Here is an 18,567-nt window from a genome sequence, read left to right as displayed (position 1 = left end):
AGTGGTTTTGCAAGAAAGGGATAATAATAATAATAATAACGGTATTTGTTAAGCGCTTACTATGTGCAAAGCACTGTTCTAAGTGCTGGGGAGGTGATCAGGCTGTCCCACGGGGGGCTCACAGTTTTTCATCCCCATTTTTCAGATGAGGTAACTGGGGCACAGAGAAGTGAAGTGACTTGTCCAAAGTCACACGGCTGACAGTTGGCAGAGCCGGAATTTGAACCCACGACCCATGACCCCAAAGCCCGTGCTCTTTCCACTGAGCCACGCTGCTTCTCCATCATTTGGGACCCTTGAGACGCTGTATTCTGTGGAGTGAAGGGGATGGAAGCCAGATTGGAGGGGGTCAAGGAGGAGAGGACCTTGAGACAGCGGGTGCAGACAACTCGCTCGAGGAGTTTGGAGAGGAATAGTAGGAGGGAGATGGGGTGATAACTGGAGGGAGCCATGGGGTCAAAGGATAGTTTTTTTAGGCTAGGGGAGACACGGCCATGTTTGAAAGCGGTGGCGAATAAGCCGTTGCAAGGACCCCCAACCTCCCTTCTCACAAGCCCATAATCTTGGCATTATCCTCTCACATTCAATGTACACGTTCAATCTGTCACTAAATCCTGTTGGTTCTACCTACATAACATTGCTAAAATCTGCCCTTTCCTCTCCGTCCAAACCGCTACTCTGCTGATCCAGGCACTTGTCATATCCCACCTTGACTACCACACTGCCTCCTTACATCTTGTTTCTCCCCTCTCCAGTCCAGACTTCCTTCTGCTGCCCAGATCGGTTTTCTGATAAACCATTCAGTCCATATCTCCCCAATCCTCAAAAACCTCCAATGGTTGGCCATGGTTGGCATTTCCCCGGGCCTGGAATGTCCTCCCTCTGCCCCTCCGCCAAACTAGCTCTCTTCCTCCCTTCAAGGCCCTGCTGAGAGCTCACCTCCTCCAGGAGGCCTTCCCAGACTGAGCCCCTTCCTTCCTCTCCCCCTCCTCCCCCTCTCCATCCCCCCCCATCTTACCTCCTTCCCTTCCCCACAGCACCTGGATATATGTATATATGTTTGTACATATTTTTTACTCTATTTATTTATTTTACTTGTACATAGCTATTCTATTTATTTTATTTTGTTAGTATGTTTGGTTTTGTTGTCTGTCTCCCCCCTTTTAGACTGTGAGCCCACTGTTGGGTAGGGACTGTCTCTAGATGTTGCCAACTTGGACTTCCCAAGCGCTTAGTACAGTGCTCTGCACACAGTAAGCGCTCAATAAATACGACTGATTGATTGATCCTCCTCCACCTCCTCTCTTTCAATCCTCTCCTCGACCCCCACCAATCTGACACCTGCCTCCTTCACTCCACGGAAACTGCTTTTTCTAAGGATTTGGGGTTTTTTTTTTTATGGTATTCATTTAGCACTTGCTATGCTAAATAAGAGAAGCAGCGTGGCTCAGGGGAAAGAGCCTGGGCTTGGGAGTCGGAGGTCGTGGGTTCAAATCCCGCATCTGCCGCTTGTCAGCTGTGTGACTTTGGGCAAGTCACTTCACTTCTCTGGGCCTCAGTTCCCTCATCTGTAAAATGGGGATTAAGACTGTGAGCCCCACATGGGACAACCTGATCACCTTGTGTCCTCCCCAGCACTTAGGCCAGTGCTTTGCACATAGTAAGCACTTAACAAATACCAAAATTATTGTTAATATTATTATGTGCCAGGCACAAGCACTGAAGTAGACACAAGATGATCAGGTTGGATATAGTCCCTGCCCCACATGAGGCTCACGGCTTTAATCCCCATTTTACAGATGACGTAACTGAGGCATAGAGAAGTTAAGTGGCACCCAGGATCACCCAGCAGACAAGCGGTGGAGCCGGGATTAGAATCCAGGTCCCCTGGTTCTCAGGCCCATACTCTTTCCACTAGACTATGCTGCTTCTCCAGTGTCACCAGTAATAACCTCCTTTTTGCTCAATCAAACGGCCTCTACTCCATCCCAATCTTTCTCGACCTCTCAGCTGCCTTGGACACTATGGACCACCCCCTTCTCTGGAAACATTAACCACCCTTGGTTTAACTACCACTGTCCTCTCCTGGTTCTCCTCCGATCTCTCCGACAGCTCCTCCTCAGTCTTTTTTGCAGACTCTTCCTCTGTCTCCCACGCTCTAACTGTGGGAGTCCCTCAAGGCTCAATTCTGGGCCCCTTTCTATCCTTCACCTACACCCACTCCCTCGGAGAACTCATTTGCTCCCACAAATTCAACTACCATCTCTACGCAGATGGTCGTTAGATAGATAGACTGTGAGCCCACTGTTGGGTAGGGACTGTCTCTATATGTTGCCAACTTGTACTTCCCAAGCGCTTAGTACAGTGCTCTGCACACAGTAAGCGCTCAATAAATACGATTGATTGATTGATCCCCAAATCTACCTCTCCAGCCCTGACCTCTCTCCTTCTCACAATCTCGCATTTCCGCTTGCCTTCAGGACATCTCTATCTGGATGTCCTACTACCACCTCAAACTTAACGTGTTCAAAACAGAACTCCTCATCTTCCCACCCAAACTCTGTCCCCTCGCTGCCTTTCTCATCACCATAGACAGTGCTTTGCACACAGTAAGCGCTCAATAAATACGACTGAATGAATGAACACCACCATACCCCATCTGACATACTCTTAATCTTGGCATTATCCTCAATTCGTCTCACTCATTCAACCCGCATAGTCAATCCATCACCAAATCCTGTTGGTTCTATCTTCTACTAATAACGGTATTTGTTAAGTGTTTCCTATATGCCAGGCACTGTACTAAGCGCCGGGGTGAATGCAAGCAAATTGGTTTGGACACAGTCCCTTGTCCCATAGTCCCAATCCCCATTTTACTAATGAGGTGACTGAGGCACAGAGAAGTGAAGTGACTGGCCCAAGGTGACAATAATAATAATAATAATAATAATAATAATAATAATGGCATTTATTAAGCACTTACTATGTGCAAAGCACTGTTCTAAGCCCTGGGGAGGTTACAAGGTGATCAGGATGTCCCACAGGGGGCTCACAGTCTTAATCTCCATTTTACAGATGAGGTAACTGAGGCCCAGAGAAGTTAAGTGACTTGTCCAAAGTCACACAGCCGACAAGTCGCAGAGCCGGGATTAGAACCCACGACCTTCTGGTTCCCAGGCCCGTGCTCTATGCACTATGCCACGCTGCTTCTCAACATTGCTAAAATCTGCCCTCTCTTCTCCATCCGAACTGCTACTATGCTGATACAAGTATCTGTCATCTCCTGTCTTGACTACTGCACAGCCTCCTCGCTGACCTCCCTGCCTCCGGTCACTCCCCACTTCAATCAATCAATCAATCAATCAATCGTATTTATTGATTCAGTCAATGTTTCACTCTGATGCCGGGATCATTTTTCTAAAAAACAAAATTCAGTCCACGTCTCCCCGCTTAAGATCCTCCAGTCTTTGTCCGTCCACCTCCACATCGAAAAGAAACTCCTCAGCATCCGCTTTAAAGCACTCAATCAGGTTGCCCCCATCCGATTTTACCTCGCTGATTTCGTAGTACAACGGTGGGAGCCAGCACGGCCTAGTGGAAAGAGTGTGGGCCTGGGGATCGGAGGGCCTGGGTTCGAATCCTGTGTCTGCCACTTGTCTGCTGAGTGACTTTGGGCAACAGTTATCTCATCTGTAAAATGGGGATTAAGGCTGTGAGCCCCAGGTGGCCCATGGATTGTGTCTAACCTGATTATCTGATATCTACCCCAGTGTTTAATACAATGCCGGGAACACAGGAAGCACTACAATACCATAGAAAAAACCCAGTCCACAAACTTCACACCTATAATGCCAACCTACTCACTGTATCTTGATCTCGTTTATCTCGCCACTGACCCCTTGCCCACGTTCTCCCTCTGTCCCAGAACTCCCTCCCCCTTCATATATGACCGACCACCACTCTCCCCTTCTTCAGAGCCTTCTTCTTCAGAGCCTTATTTAAAAAATCATATATGACCGACCACCACTCTCCCCTTCTTCAGAGCCTTCTTCTTCTTCTTCTTCAGAGCCTTATTAAAAAAATCACACCTCCTCCAAGCGGCCTTCCGTGACTAGACCCTCATTTTCCCTACTCCCTCTCCCTTCAGCGTCACATATGTGCTTAGAACTGCATCCTTTAAGCACTTGCTATTTGCCCCACGGCGCTTTTGTTCACATCCATAGTTTATTTTAATGTCTGTCTCCTCCTCTAGACTGTAAGCTCCTCGTGATGAGCAGGGACCATGTCTACCCACACTGTTGTACTGTACTTTCCCAAGCGCTCAGTCCAGTGTCTGCATGCAGTGAGCTGTCAAACATCGCTGATAAAGCAAATAATCAAATGAACAACTGAATAAACATACCTAAGTCAATACCTAGGATGCGATCAAGAAATCCATAAATGCGAGAGATGGCTAACGGGTTAAGACGATTTAGGAATAAGGGGTTCTGCTTGGATTAGAAAGATGGTATGTGCAAATGTGTGCGAGACGGACTTCGAGGGGCCGGTCGAGAGGACGTTATAGGAATCCAGCTGGGAGGTATTACCAGCATGTGCCAGAGTTGGGGGTGTACGGGTGGCGTGAAAGGGGTCGATTCATGAAAGTTCATCGAGGTAGAATCAACAGAATTTAGAAAGAGGTGCAAAATGATAGAAAAGGGCGAGGGAGGAATTATCGATGACAGCGGCGTTACCAGCCTGCGGACGGGACTTTGGTGGTGGCGTTGACCATAACGGAACAGTTGGGAAGTGGAGAGAATTTTGGAAGGAAGATGGAAACCTCCGTTTTTCCGCAGTAGGCTTGAGGTTCCAGCAGTCATGGAAATATCCTGAAGGCAGAAGGTGATACGCAATTGAAGAGCACGAGAGAGTTGTGGGCTGGAGGTGTAGATGAGTTGATGAAATAATGATAATAATGACGGCATTTATTAAGCGCTTACTATGTGCAAAGTACTGTTCTAAGTGCTGGGGAGGTTACAAGGTGATCAGGTTGTGCCACGGGGGGCTCACAGTCTTAATCCCAGACTGAGCCCCTTTCTTCCTCTCCCCCTCGTCCCCCTCTCCATCCCCCCATCTTACCTCCTTCCCTTCCCCACAGCACCTGTATATATGTATGTATGTTTGTACATATTTATTACTCTATTTATTTATTTTACTAGTACATATCTATTCTATTTATTTTATTTTGTTAGTATGTTTGGTTTTGTTCTCCGTCTCCCCCTTTTAGACTGTGAGCCCACTGTTGGGTAGGGACTGTCTCTATATGTTGCCAACTTGGACTTCCCAAGCGCTTAGTCCAGTGCTCTGCACACAGTAAGCGCTCAATAAATACGATTGATTGATTGATTGATTAATCCCCATTTTACAGATGAGGTAACTGAAGCCCAGAGAAGTGAAGTGACTTGCCCAAAGCCACACAGCTGACAATTGGCGGGGCCGGGATTTGAGCCCATGACCTCTGACTCCAAAGCCCGGGCTCTTCCCACTGAGCCACGCTGCTTCTCATCCCCGAGGGAGTGAATGTAAAGTGAGAAGGGTAGAGGAGTGAGAAGTGAGACTCGGAGGACACCCACAGCTGAAGAGAGAGGAGAAAAATCAGAGCTGGAAAAGGAAACTGAGAAGTGGAGGGAGAGTTAGGACATAACCAAGAGACTGCTGCAGCCATAAAGGCAAGGCCAGGGAAGTTTTCCAGAAGGTAAAGAATGGTCAACTGGGTCAAAGCAGCAAAAAATGATCAAGGAGAACGAGAAGAGCAAAAGGGTTAGAGTTCAATGAAAGGAGGTCGTCGTATGCGTTATCATCATCATCAATCGTGTTTGTTGAGCGCTTACTGTGTGCAGAGCACTGTACTGGGCGCTTGGGAAGTCCAAGTTGGCAACATATGGAGACAGTCCCTACCAAACAGTGGGCTCGCGGTCTACAAGGGGGAGACAGAGAACAAAACCAAACATACTAACAAAATAAAATAGAATAGATATGTACAAATAAATTAAATAAATAAATAAATAGTTTATGTGGATTTTACTTTGTTGCTTGGGATTTTGACTTCTTAATGATAATAATGATGGCATTTCCTAAGCGCTTATTATGTGCAAAGCACTGTAGTTAGACCACCAAAGAAATTTTGATTAAATTCTAGCAAAATCCTTTCACGTCGTAGAATTAGGAAGCCTTAAGGGCCTTCCCAGACTGAGCCCCTTCCTTCCTCTCCCCCTCGTCCCCCTCTCCATCCCCCCCATCTTACCTCCTTCCCTTCCCCACAGCACCTGTATATATGTATATGTTTGTACATATTTATTACTCTATTTATTTATTTATTTTACTTGTACATAGCTATTCTATTTATTTTATTTTGTTAGTATGTTTGGTTTTGTTCTCTGTCTCCCCCTTTTAGACTGTGAGCCCACTGTTGGGTAGGGACTGTCTCTGTATGTTGCAAACTTGGACTTCCCAAGCGCTTAGTACAGTGCTCTGCACATAGTAAGCGCTCAATAAATACGATTGATGATGATGATGATGAAAGATAGGTTAGCACCGTCTCAATAGAATGAAAAAGGCAAAGTCCGGTCTGAAGTGTGATTTAGAAGAGGATTTGCGGAATGGAAGTTGAGGCAGCCACTTGTGGAGCTTGGACCGGCGTTTAGCCTACCCTGGCAGTGAAGTTTTGATTTACCCACTCTCCCATTCAGAAGATTAACTTGTATAGACACTTTCTACACCAAAGCTGTCAGAAAATAAAATACGGCATATGTATATTTAATCTGATGTACACGTCTTTACACTCTGCAGCTTCCCCATCCCCATCATTTATTTAAGTGTCTGCCTCCTCTGCTGGACTGTACGCTTTCTGAGGGCGGGGATCATGCCTACTGATCCTTCTGTCCTGTCGCAAGTACTGAGCGCAGTGCTCGGCACATCCTAAACACCCAAATAAACTGAAAGATTAATGAATTCATCTAGTGGCAGTAGCTTTGATTCCTGTTGGGATATTTCTCATATATCGTCTTGGGATTTGGTGTTATTATTACCGTTATTATTATGACTGTGTTTGTGACGTGCTTCCTATGTGTTAAACATTCTAAGTGCTTGGGTTGATATAAGTTAATCAGGTTGTCCCATACGGGGCTTACGGTCTAAATAGGAGGGAGAACAGGTACTGAACTCACATTTTACAGTTAAGGAAACTGAGGCTCAGAGAAGTTAGCGTTAACGAGAAGCAGCGTGGCTCAGTGGAAAGGGCCCGGGCTTTGGAATCAGCGGTCATGGGTTCGAATCCCGGCTCCGCCACATGTCTGCTGTGTACAGTGCTCTGCACATAGTAAGCGCTCAATAAATACGATTGATTGATTGATTGATTGACCTTGGGCAAGTCACTTAACTTCTCTGAGCCTCAGTTACCTCATCTGTAAAATGGGGATTAGGACTGTGAACCCCACATGGGACAACCTGATCACTCTGTATCCCCCCCAGCGCTTAGAACAGTGCTTTGCACATAGTAAGCGCTTAACAAATGCCAACATCATTATTATTATTATTAAGTTAGGTGATATGCTCGAGGTCACACAGCAAGCAACTGGCAGAGGTGGGATTCGAACTCAGGTCCTCTGCCTCCCAGTCCCCAACTCTTTCCACTAGACCAACGCTGCTCCCCTGTGATTCTGAAAGAACTCCCGTGCATCAAGTGGGCTGGCTTCTCATCTACAAATGAAGACTGAGTCAGTTTGGCTTTAAATAGTGGTCACGGTGATCTTTTATGACTCTCTGCCTCCGTAGGGTTCAGGCTGAGGAGAGACCACACCTCCCAGCACCTCCCGCAATGTACATTTCCACTCTGAGCAGAGGAAATTGGGGCTAGGGGATGAGTTTGAAGAGCATTATTGAATGTGCTGAAATCTAACAGACTATTGTAGCCTGGAGTGTGACGGGACGGCGGTAAAAAATCCGCTGCCCCAGAAAGCTTGCAGCCCCAGGTCTGGGCTGAGTTTTCCGGTACACAGAGACGTCCCCGGCAGGATGTGATAGTGGCTAGTGCAGCTGCTCATAACCTACTTTTTAAAAATGTTTCACGGGTTGGAACTGGACTGAACTTCAAAGCGGAAAAGAGGACTTTCTGAATTTGGTCCATTTCTATGCCTGCAGGCTTCTCCGGTACCAGTGACCTGAAACCTTTGAAGGACTGTCACTAGCATTCAGGCATCCTGTTTGTTCCGTGTTGTGTCGTCTACCTACTCTACTGTAGTCGACCCTCCGAATGCTTAGAATCAATAGTATTTATTGAGCACTTACTATGTGCAGAGCACTGTACTAAGCGCTTGGGAAGTACAAATTGGCATCACATAGAGACAGTCCCTACCCAACAGTGGGCTCACAGTCTAAAAGACTGTGTTCTGCACCCGGTAAGGGTCCAGTGAACACCAGCGGTGGGTTGACTGTAGAATATCTAACATGGCACCGGGGGTAAGAGGGTCCTGAATGCAGGCGGTGCTCGTCGTTGGGAGGGTTTGGCCTGGAATCGGAATGGTGAGGAAAGGACGGCGCAGGGGACACAATATTGAGCGGGTTGGGATGAAGAGAGAGGACGGAGCACGCTTCAGCCAACAAGAGCTTTCTCAACTACACAGATCACCTAGACACCTCACAAGTCTCTGAGAAGAATGACGCTGCACCAATCAAGAGACATACTCTACGGGTCAAATGCCACGTCCCATCTGGGGAAGTTTAGAAAGAGACCGTGAACAGGGCAAAGGTAATAAAGAAAATAAGTTCAGATGAATACCCAGGTCCAGGGAGGGGATAAAGAAATTCAAGTTCAGGACTGACTCATCCTTTCTTGGACTTTCTACCACTTCCCATCAGGATAACAATAATAATGATGATGATGGTATTTGTAAAGCGCTTAAGCGCAGGGGAGGTTACAAGGTGATCAGGTTGTCCCACAGGGGGTTCACAGTCTTAATCCCCATTTTACAGATGAGGTCACTGAGGCACAGAGAAGTGAAGTGACTTGCCCGAAGTCACACAGCTGACAGTTGGCGGAGCCGGGATTTGAAGCCATGACCTCTGACTCCAAAGCCCGTGCTCTTTTTAATGGCATTTATTAAGCACTTGCTATGTGCAAAGCACTGTTCTAAGCACTGGAGAGGTTACAAGGCCATCAGTTTGTCCCACAGGGGGCTCACAGTCTTAATCCCCATTTTACAGATGAGGTCACTGAGGCACAGAGAAGTGAAGTGACTTGCCCGAAGGCACACAGCTGACAGTTGGCGGAGCCGGGATTTGAAGCCATGACCTCTGACTCCAAAGCCCGTGCTCTTTTTAATGGCATTTATTAAGCACTTGCTATGTGCAAAGCACTGTTCTAAGCGCTGGAGAGGTTACAAGGCCATCAATTTGTCCCACAGGGGGCTCACAGTCTTAATCCCCATTTTACAGATGAGGTCACTGAGGCACAGAGAAGTTAAGTGACTTGCCCGAAGGCACACAGCTGGCGGAGCTGGGATTTGAACCCATGACCTCTGACTCCAAAGCCCATGCTCTTTCCACCGAGCCATGCTGCTTCTCCACACTGCTTTAGACCATCTAAAGGATGGTCTTTAGTGCCTACAGTTGGGGTTAACCTTTGAAAAACCTACCGAGTCAGACGTGTGCATCCTTGGGAACAGCCTGCCACTTAGCAAAGAACTTCGGCGCTGCTGCCTTTGGAGCATTTCCTCTGCAAATGGTTTCTAGATGACCTACAAAGATAAAGCGGGATGAACAAAATCAGACCTAGATGGAAATTCAGAATCATATAAAACTTTTAGATATAGCATTTGTTGTTCTTTGGTGTTTTTTTTTTTTTTTTTCCAAATGACCTATAAAGACCTAACAGGGAGGCTACAATCACATTTAAATGGAAAATCAGAATCATAAGTGATTTTAGTTCTCTGTGTTCGGAGCGAGCCTCGAGGTTACAGAATTGATTGAATCGAAGAGCCGATGGGGCCGTCAGAAGTCATTTAGTCCATCCTTCTGCCTCCGAGTGGGAATTCTGGCCCTGCGCGTGTCCAGGGAAAGAGATTGAGCTATTTCTTTTGGGAATGGTTTGTGACCGGTCAAGCCTTGGCCAAGCTAACAAGATTTGGCTCACTAATGACGGAGGCGCTGCTTGGGAGCAGTGGGAAGCAGTTGGCTAAACAAACACACCCCCCATGTCTCGGTGCTATCGACCTCGGAGGGGCCGGCTGAGGAATAAGGCTGAAGGATTAGACCGAAATGAGTAATTTCCAATTTGTCTAGTCACATGATCCTTTTCCCCCATAAATACTGCCAACGGAAGGGAAGGGGATCAGGGAGTAGCAGGGGGTATCAGGGGAGGGATCTCCACGAACTCCCGATAGTGGGTTGGAACTCTGCCACACCGACATCAATCAATCAATCAATCAATCATATTTATTGAGCGCTTACTATGTGCAGAGCACTGTACTAAGCGCTTGGGAAGTACAAATTGGCAACACATAGAGACAGTCCCTACCCAACAGTGGGCTCACAGTCTAAAAGGGGGAGACAGAGAACAGAACCAAACATACCAACAAAATAAAATAAATAGGATAGAAATGTACAAGTAAAATAAATAAATAAATAAATAAATGGAGTAATAAATATGTACAACCATACATACATATATACAGGTGCTGTGGGGAAGGGAAGGAGGTAAGATGGGGGGATGGAGAGGGGGACGAGGGGGAGAGGAAGGAAGGGGCTCAGTCTGGGAAGGCCTCCTGGAGGAGGTGAGCTCTCAGCAGGGCCTTGAAAGGAGGAAGAGAGCTAGCTTGGCAGAGGGGAGAGGGAGGGCATTCCAGGCCCGGGGGATGACGTGGGCCGGGGGTCGACGGCGGGACAGGCGAGAACGAGGTACAGTGAGGAGATTAGCGGCAGAGGAGCGGAGGGTGCAGGCTGGGCAGTAGAAGGAGAGAAGGGAGGTGAGGTAGGAGGGGGCGAGGTGATGGACAGCCTGGAAGCCCAGGGTGAGGAGTTTCTTATTGAGCGCTTACTGGGTGCAGAGCACTGTACTAAGCGCTTGGGAGGTCCAAGTTGGCAACATATAGAGACGGTCCCTACCCAACAGTGGGCTCACAGTCTAAAAGGGGGAATCACCTCTACCCGGAATCAGGGACGCCCACTCGGTCAAACCCTGCGGGGTGCCTAGTGACCTATCGGAATACCTCGCTCGGGGAGGGAGCTCAATTGTTAGGTGATTTGAAAGGTAGCCCTGGAGACTCGATGACCGGGTGACTTGAAAGGTAGCCTCTGGAGACTATCGGTTTCTCCTGCCTGATTCCACCAGCTGCTAGAAGCTGAGGATCGTGTTGGCCACATAAGTGTATTCATCCCCAGTGGGAAGCATTCGTGGGGCGGGAGCTAGGTGCTTCGCCACATGTGAGTAACTAAAAGTATTCCTCCTGAAAGGAAAGTTCAATCCACCACATGGAATAAACCTTGTACGGCTCGGCCTTTCTGACGCCGATCTCTCACCCTCACCGCGCTGATCCTCAAATCAATCAATCAATCAATCGTATTTATTGAGCGTTTACTGTGTGCAGAGCACTGTACTAAGCGCTTGGGAAGTACAAGTTGGCAACGTATAGAGACAGTCCCTACACAACAGTGGGCTCACAGTCTAAAAGTGGGTTGATATAGTCCCTAACCCACAACGAGCTTCCCGGTCTAAGCTCTCCCTCCTCTGTCACCTATGTATTTGTGTCTGTTCCCCTTAAACACTTTGATATTCACCCCTTCTCTAGCCCCAGAGCACTTCTGTCCATATCCACCTTTAATTTATTTTAATATCTGTCTCTACCTCTAGTCTGTAAGCTCCTTATGGGCAGGAGGTCTATAGCTACTCTGTTGTATTGTAATCAGTAGTATTTTTTGAACACTTACTGTGTGCTGAGCACTGTACTAAGCACCTGGGAGCGTACTGCAGCGCGTGCCCCTGTTCCAGTGGTTAAGCTCTTATGATCGTGCGGTGAATTCACTGAGTTAGAATGCAAATTTGAGCAGGAGTGATTTCCTCCCTGCTGATGTGGAACAAGGCCCTCTGTCTCCTTTTCTGGGTGAAGATGGAAGTAAATTCAGAAGAGCCCCTGAGTTCTTTTCCCTGGACCTTGCTTGGTTCAGCTCTTATCTCTTCCAGCTCCTTTCTGCTGTAGGTGGATTAGGACCCGCCCGAGAGATTTTGGCAGGAGGTAAGGGACACTCTGATGTCAACGTTGGTACACACTGGAACGGCTAAGTGTCCACCACATCAGGGTCCAAGTTACCTCTACTCAAGACTAATTCAAATTTAATAAATTCACTTGGGAAGAAGCCTCTCTCCGTCCTTCCTAGCCCAGCTCTCCCACTCATCCATTCATTCCATTGTACTTATTAAACATTTACTGTGTGCAGAGCTTGGGAAAGTACAATACGACAATAAACAGTGACATTCCCTAGTTCCTGGGATTCTCCCTACACCCCGGGCTTGCCCTGCTCTTTCCCCACTCCCCCTAAGTCTCCCTTAGTTTGGGATCAATCAATCAATCAATCATATTTATTGAGTGCTTACTGTGTGCAGAGCACTGTACTAAGCGCTTGGGAAGTACAAGTTGGCAACATATAGAGACAGTCCCTACCCAACAGTGGGCTCACAGTCTAGAAGGGGGAGACAGGGATCTGTTTTTATAACTTTAAATTTTTATTTTTTTGCAAATCCAACACCGATGCTGCCACTACCACTGCTCCGTCACAAGATTTGGAAAGCCTCAGTATCCCCGAGGTTACGGGAGGAGAGGAGGGGGGAGACTGGGTGGAGGTGGGGCTTGTTTTGCGTAGCTGCAAAGAGGTTGAAATGATAACTTTTGAGACACATGAAGCAGCCAAAAAAAAATCCTTAAAGCAGTGAAAAATAATCATTTGACAGGTCACTGGGTAGGGGGTGGCTGGAGCTCCAGGACTCGGAGGTAGAAAATGTGATCAGGTGAAAAAAAAAAGATAGTAATAACACTAATAATTACAATGATGGACTTTGAATTCAAACACTTTTGGTTTCAGCAGCGATGCCAGAATTTCCAGGAGGAGCTCCAAAGCAGGACGAGTGGTTGGTGACTCTGAAAACACTAATCCTGTCTAAAGAGCAAAATCCCCACCGACATTTGGTTGTTAAACATTTAATAGTAATGACACTGATAAACATATTAATAGTGGCGTTTGTTACACTTACTACGTGTCAAGCGTCGTTCTCGGCGCTAAGTTAGAGACACAGCAATAGGGTCAGACTCAGTTCTTGTCCCCCAGGGCACTCAAAAGTCTCAGTAGGAGGAAGAACGAATATTGAATCCCCCACTTTACAGAGGAGGGAAGTGAAGTACAGAGAAGATGAGTGGCTTACAACCAAGCACTTACTGTACACATGCAGATTTTGCTTGGTACTTTCAGGCAAAGTGCAACTCAATACATCAAGAAATAATAATAATAATAATTGGCATTTATTAAGCGCTTACTATGTGCAAAGCACTGTTCTAAGCGCTGGGGAGGATACAGGGTGATCAGGTTGTCCCACGTGGGGCTCACAGTCTTAATCCCCATTTTACAGATGAGGTAACTGAGGCCCAGAGAAGTTAAGTGACTTGCCCAAGATCACACAGCAGATATGGACCGTCTCTATACGTTGCCAACCTGTACTTCCCAAGCGCTTAGTCCAGTGCTGTGCACATAGTAAGCGCTCAATAAGTGCAGCGTGCCTCAATGGAAAGAGCCCGGGCTTGGGAGTCAGAGGTCATGGGTTCAAATCCCGCCTCTGCCAAATGTCAGCTGTGTGACCTTCCCAGACTGAGCCCCTTCCTTCCTCTCCCCCTCGCCCCCCTCTCCATCCCCCCCACCTTACCTCCTTCCCTTCCCCACAGCACCTGTATAGATGTATATATGTTTGTACAGATTTATTACTCTATTTACTTATTTGTTTTACTTGTACATATCTATTCTATTTATTTTATTTTGTTAGTATGTTTGGTACGGTGCTCTGCACACAGTAAGCGCCCAATAAATACGATTGATTGATTAAATCAGAAGCCAGCCTCTTGCTTGACAAGCCTTCCTGAGAAAATCAGGGCGAATGACCACGGCATATTTTTAAAATGTCCAAATAAGGCATCTTCAAAAATGTTACAAACAAGATGAATTATATAGATTGCATTCACTCACGTAACGCTCACCCTGGATTTTGGAGGATAAAATATGCGGTTATCTTTGTAAGTGGCGGAAACGGTGCATTTAGGGGGAGGAAGGGGAGAAGAGTCAGAACAAACAAGATGAATTATATAGACTGCATTCACTCACGTAACACTCACCCTGGATTTCTGAGGATAAAATATACGGTTATCTTTGTAAGTGGTGGAAACGGTGCATTTAGGGGGAGGAAGGGGAGTAGAGTCAGAACAAACAAGATGAATTATATAGATTGCATTCACTCACGTAACACTCACCCTGGATTTTTGAGGATAAAATATACAGTTATCTTTGTAAGTGGCGAAAACGGTGCATTCGGGGGTAGGAAGGGGAGTAGAGTCAGAACTCCATGGGTACAGACTCACGCTGCAGGAGTTTCCTCTTTGAATTGTGCATGAGCACAGTTGGTAGGAAGAGGAGAATGCAGGGGATGTTACCGTAATTCACTGTCTGTCTAATGCATGCTGCATTTTGGAGAGGGCAACAGAAGTAAGAGATAAAGTCTCAAATACCCTCTTACCTTTCTTTCCCTTCTTCCCCTCTTTTTTTTGCTTCTGATCCTCTTATTGCTAGTCATAATTCCCCACCGGATACTCCCTTCCCTGTCGTCGGGTTGTGAATTTCACGCCACAGCGCGGCGCAATTATGGGAGGAAAAGCATTATACGAAGTGGTCGCCCTACCCTAAATCTGGAAAAAAAATACAAGCGGCCTTCCCAGCAACTGAGGAAGCGAGGAAGATGCTGGAAAGCATCGTCAGCCTCTAGAGAGCTAGTGTTCAACTAGAACTAGTTGAGAAGCAGCGTGGCTCAGTGGAAAGAGCCCGGGCTTTGGAGTCAGAAGTCACGGGTTCGGATCCCGACTCCGCCACATGTCTGCTGTGTGACCTTGGGCAAGCCACTTAACTTCTCTGAGCCTCGGTTACCTCATCTGTAAAATGGGGATTAAGACTGTGAGCCCCACGTGGGACAACTTGATCACCTTGTATCCCCCCCAGTGCTTAGAACAGTGCTCTGCACATAGTCAGCGCTTAACAAATGCCATCATTAGTATTATTATTATTAGTGTAAGGAGATCAATCGGTCGATCAATCAGTCACATTCCCTGAGCGCTTACTGTGTGCGGAGCGCTGTACTAAGCATCTGGGAGGGAACGGAACAACAATATAACAGATGATGATGATGATGGTGGTATTTGTAAAGCGCTTACTATGTGCAAAGCACTGTTCTAAGCGCAGGGAAGGTTACAAGGTGATCAGGTTGTCCCACAGGGGGTTCACAGTTTTAATCCCCGTTACCCCGCTCACAACAAGCAAATGGTTAATAACATATTAAAGGGCAACATTCTGGAAGGGCCCATCTCCCCCCGTGCCATTTTGTCTTGCTGCCGACCCACGGGTGACGCTGGACACAGGTAGGCACGGAAATCTGGGCAATTCACGACCTAACTTTGTGCTCAACTGGGCAGTTTAGATTTCATGGGAACCTTCTTCAGCTGCATTTACAGATGTCGCTGCCTAACCCCTCGAGTTGCATTTTGAGTCCTGGTTTGGGATGCACCCAAATGATCATGGTGAAACTGTGCGAACTACCACCAGTTTTACCCAGCGGGCTCTGGAAACCCCGAATCAGCCGAGGTGCGGTGGGCCCAGACGTAGGATTCTCCAAGAAGAAGGTCCCGGGTAAGTGTGCCCAGCCCAGCCCAGATCTCAAGATAGGATGGAAATCGGCAGCTCCTCATCCTGGTGGTGTTTTTCTCCAGGAGGCCTTCCCAGACTGAGCCCCTTCCTTCCTCTCCCCCTCATCCCCCTCTCCATCCCCCCATCTTACCTCCTTCCCTTCCCCACAGCACCTGTATATATGCTTGTACATATTTATTACTCTATTTATTTATTTATTTTACTTGTACATATCTATTCTATTTATTTTATTTTGTTAGTATGTTTGGTTTTGTCTCCCCCTTTTAGACTGTGAGCCTGCTGTTGGGTAGGGACTGTCTCTATATGTTGCCAATTTGGACTTCCCAAGCGCTTAGTACAGTGCTCTGCACATAGTAAGCGCTCAATAAATACGATTGATGATGATGATGATTTATTTATTTTACTTGTACATATCTATTCTATTTATTTTATTTTGTTAGTATGTTTGGTTTTGTCTCCCCCTTTTAGACTGTGAGCCCGCTGTTGGGTAGGGACTGTCTCTCTATGTTGCCAACTTGGACTTCCCAAGCGCTTAGTACAGTGCTCTGCACCCAGTAAGCGCTCAATAAATACGATTGCTGATGATGATGATGATGTGGTAAGAATCCCAGAGACAGTGAAACGGACTCTCCCCGACACGTACAACCAAACCTGGCTTTCAATCAATCAATCAATCAATCGTATTTATTGAGCGCTTACTGTGTGCAGAGCACTGTACTAAGCGCTTGGGAAGTCCAAATTGGCAACATATAGCGACAGTCCCTACCCAACAGGGGGCTCACAGTCTAAAACGGGGAGACAAATTGGCAACGTAAAGCAACAGTCCCTACCCAACAGTGGGCTCACAGTCTAAAAGGGGGAGACAGAGAACAAAACCAAACATCCTAACAAAATAAAATAAAATAAATAAATAATAGATGTAAAAAGTAAGAGTTTTCTAAATGTCTTTGGCAAAAATATACACCAAATTTTTGCTAGACTGTAAACTCCTTGTAGACAGGGATCATTATCACCCCAATCTATTCTGTTGTACCCCCCCAGGTGCTTAGCACGGAACTAAGCACTTGGGAAGTCCAAGTTGCAAAACATATAATCAATCAATCAATCATATTTATTGAGCGCTTCCTGTGTGCAGAGCACTGGACTAAGCGCTTGGGAAGTCCAAGTTGGAAACACCTAGAGACAGTCCCTACCCAACAGTGGGCTCACAGTCTAGAAGGGGGAGACAGAGAACAAAACCAAACATACTAACAAAATAAAATAAATGGAATAGATGTGGACAAGTCAAATAAATAAATAAATAAATAGAGTAATAAATATGTACAAACATATATACATATATACAGGTGATACATAGACTGTGAACCCACTGTTGGGGTCCATCCCCCCCATCTTACCTCCTTCCCTTCCCCACAGCACCTGTATATATGTATATATGTTTGTACATATTTATTACTCTATTTATTTATTTATTTGTTTTATTTGTACATATCTATTCTATTTATTTTATTTTGTTAGTATGTTTGGTTTTTTTTTTCCTCTGTCTCCCCCTTTTAGACTGTGAGCCCACTGTTGGGTAGGGACTGTCTCTAGATGTCGCCAACTTGTCCTTCCCAAGCGCTTAGTCCAGTGCTCTGCACACAGTAAGCGCTCAATAAATATGATTGATTGATTGATTGATTGGGTAGGGACTGTCTCTATATGTTGCCAGTTTGGACTTCCCAAGCGCTTAGTACAGTGCTCTGCACACAGTAAGCGCTCAATAAATATGATTGATGATGATGAGGAGGAGGAGGTAAGAATCCCAGAGACAGTGAACCGGACTCTCCCCGACACGTACAACCGAACCTGGCTTTCAGATCCCCACTGTCTCTACTCTGGCAGCACGTCTCCACGCGCCGGGCCCCCTTCGTCTCCAAGGCCAACTAGGCAGATGGGCAGGCCCCTCACCCCGCAGGAGCCCGGTCTCAGCTGCCCAGAGGCCCTCCGCGGTCAATCCAACAGCACCTCCTCCTATATCGGTCACCAAAACCTGCCGGTCTCAGCTCCGCAACATTGCCAAGATCCGCCCTTTCCTCTCCATCCCAACCGCTACCCTACTCGTTCAAGCTCTCATCCTATCCCGTCTGGACTACTGCATCAGCCTTCTCTCTGATCTCCCATCCTCGTGGCTCTCTCCACTTCAATCCATACTTCATGCTGCTGCCCGGATTATCTTTGTCCAGAAACGCTCTGGGCATATCACTCCCCTCCTCAAAAATCTCCAGTGGCTACCAATCAATCCGCGCATCAGGCAGAAACTCCTCACCCTGGGCTTCAAGGCTCTCCATCAACTCGCCCCCTCCTACCTCACCTCCCTTCTCTCCTTCTCCAGCCCAGCCCGCACCCTCGGCTCCTCCACCGCTAATCTCCTCACTGTACCTCATTCTCGCCTGTCCCGCCGTCGACCCCCGGCCCACGTCATCCCCCGGGCCTGGAATGCCCTGCTCCCTCTGCCCCTCCGCCAAGCTAGCTCTCTTCCTCCCTTCGAGGCCCTGCTGAGAGCTCACCTCCTCCAAGAGGCCTTCTCAGACTGAGCCCCTTCCT

General features: G+C 47.0%; 1 long non-coding RNA gene across 1 annotated transcript in view; it reads right to left on the bottom strand.

The window, feature by feature from the left end:
* Positions 1-18,567, bottom strand: part of LOC119930139 — a 126,847-nt gene that overhangs the window by 29,999 nt on the left and 78,281 nt on the right. Inside the window, exon 2 of the long non-coding RNA XR_005451630.1 lies at positions 9,672-9,773. This is a non-coding gene — a long non-coding RNA (uncharacterized LOC119930139). The remainder of the gene's footprint in view (positions 1-9,671; positions 9,774-18,567) is intronic.

The sequence above is a fragment of the Tachyglossus aculeatus genome, chromosome 6 (genome assembly GCF_015852505.1).
Source record: "Tachyglossus aculeatus isolate mTacAcu1 chromosome 6, mTacAcu1.pri, whole genome shotgun sequence".
Lineage (NCBI taxonomy): Eukaryota > Metazoa > Chordata > Mammalia > Monotremata > Tachyglossidae > Tachyglossus > Tachyglossus aculeatus.
Note: the sequence above shows the minus strand (reverse complement) of the source record. Positions and strands in the feature narration are given on the sequence as shown.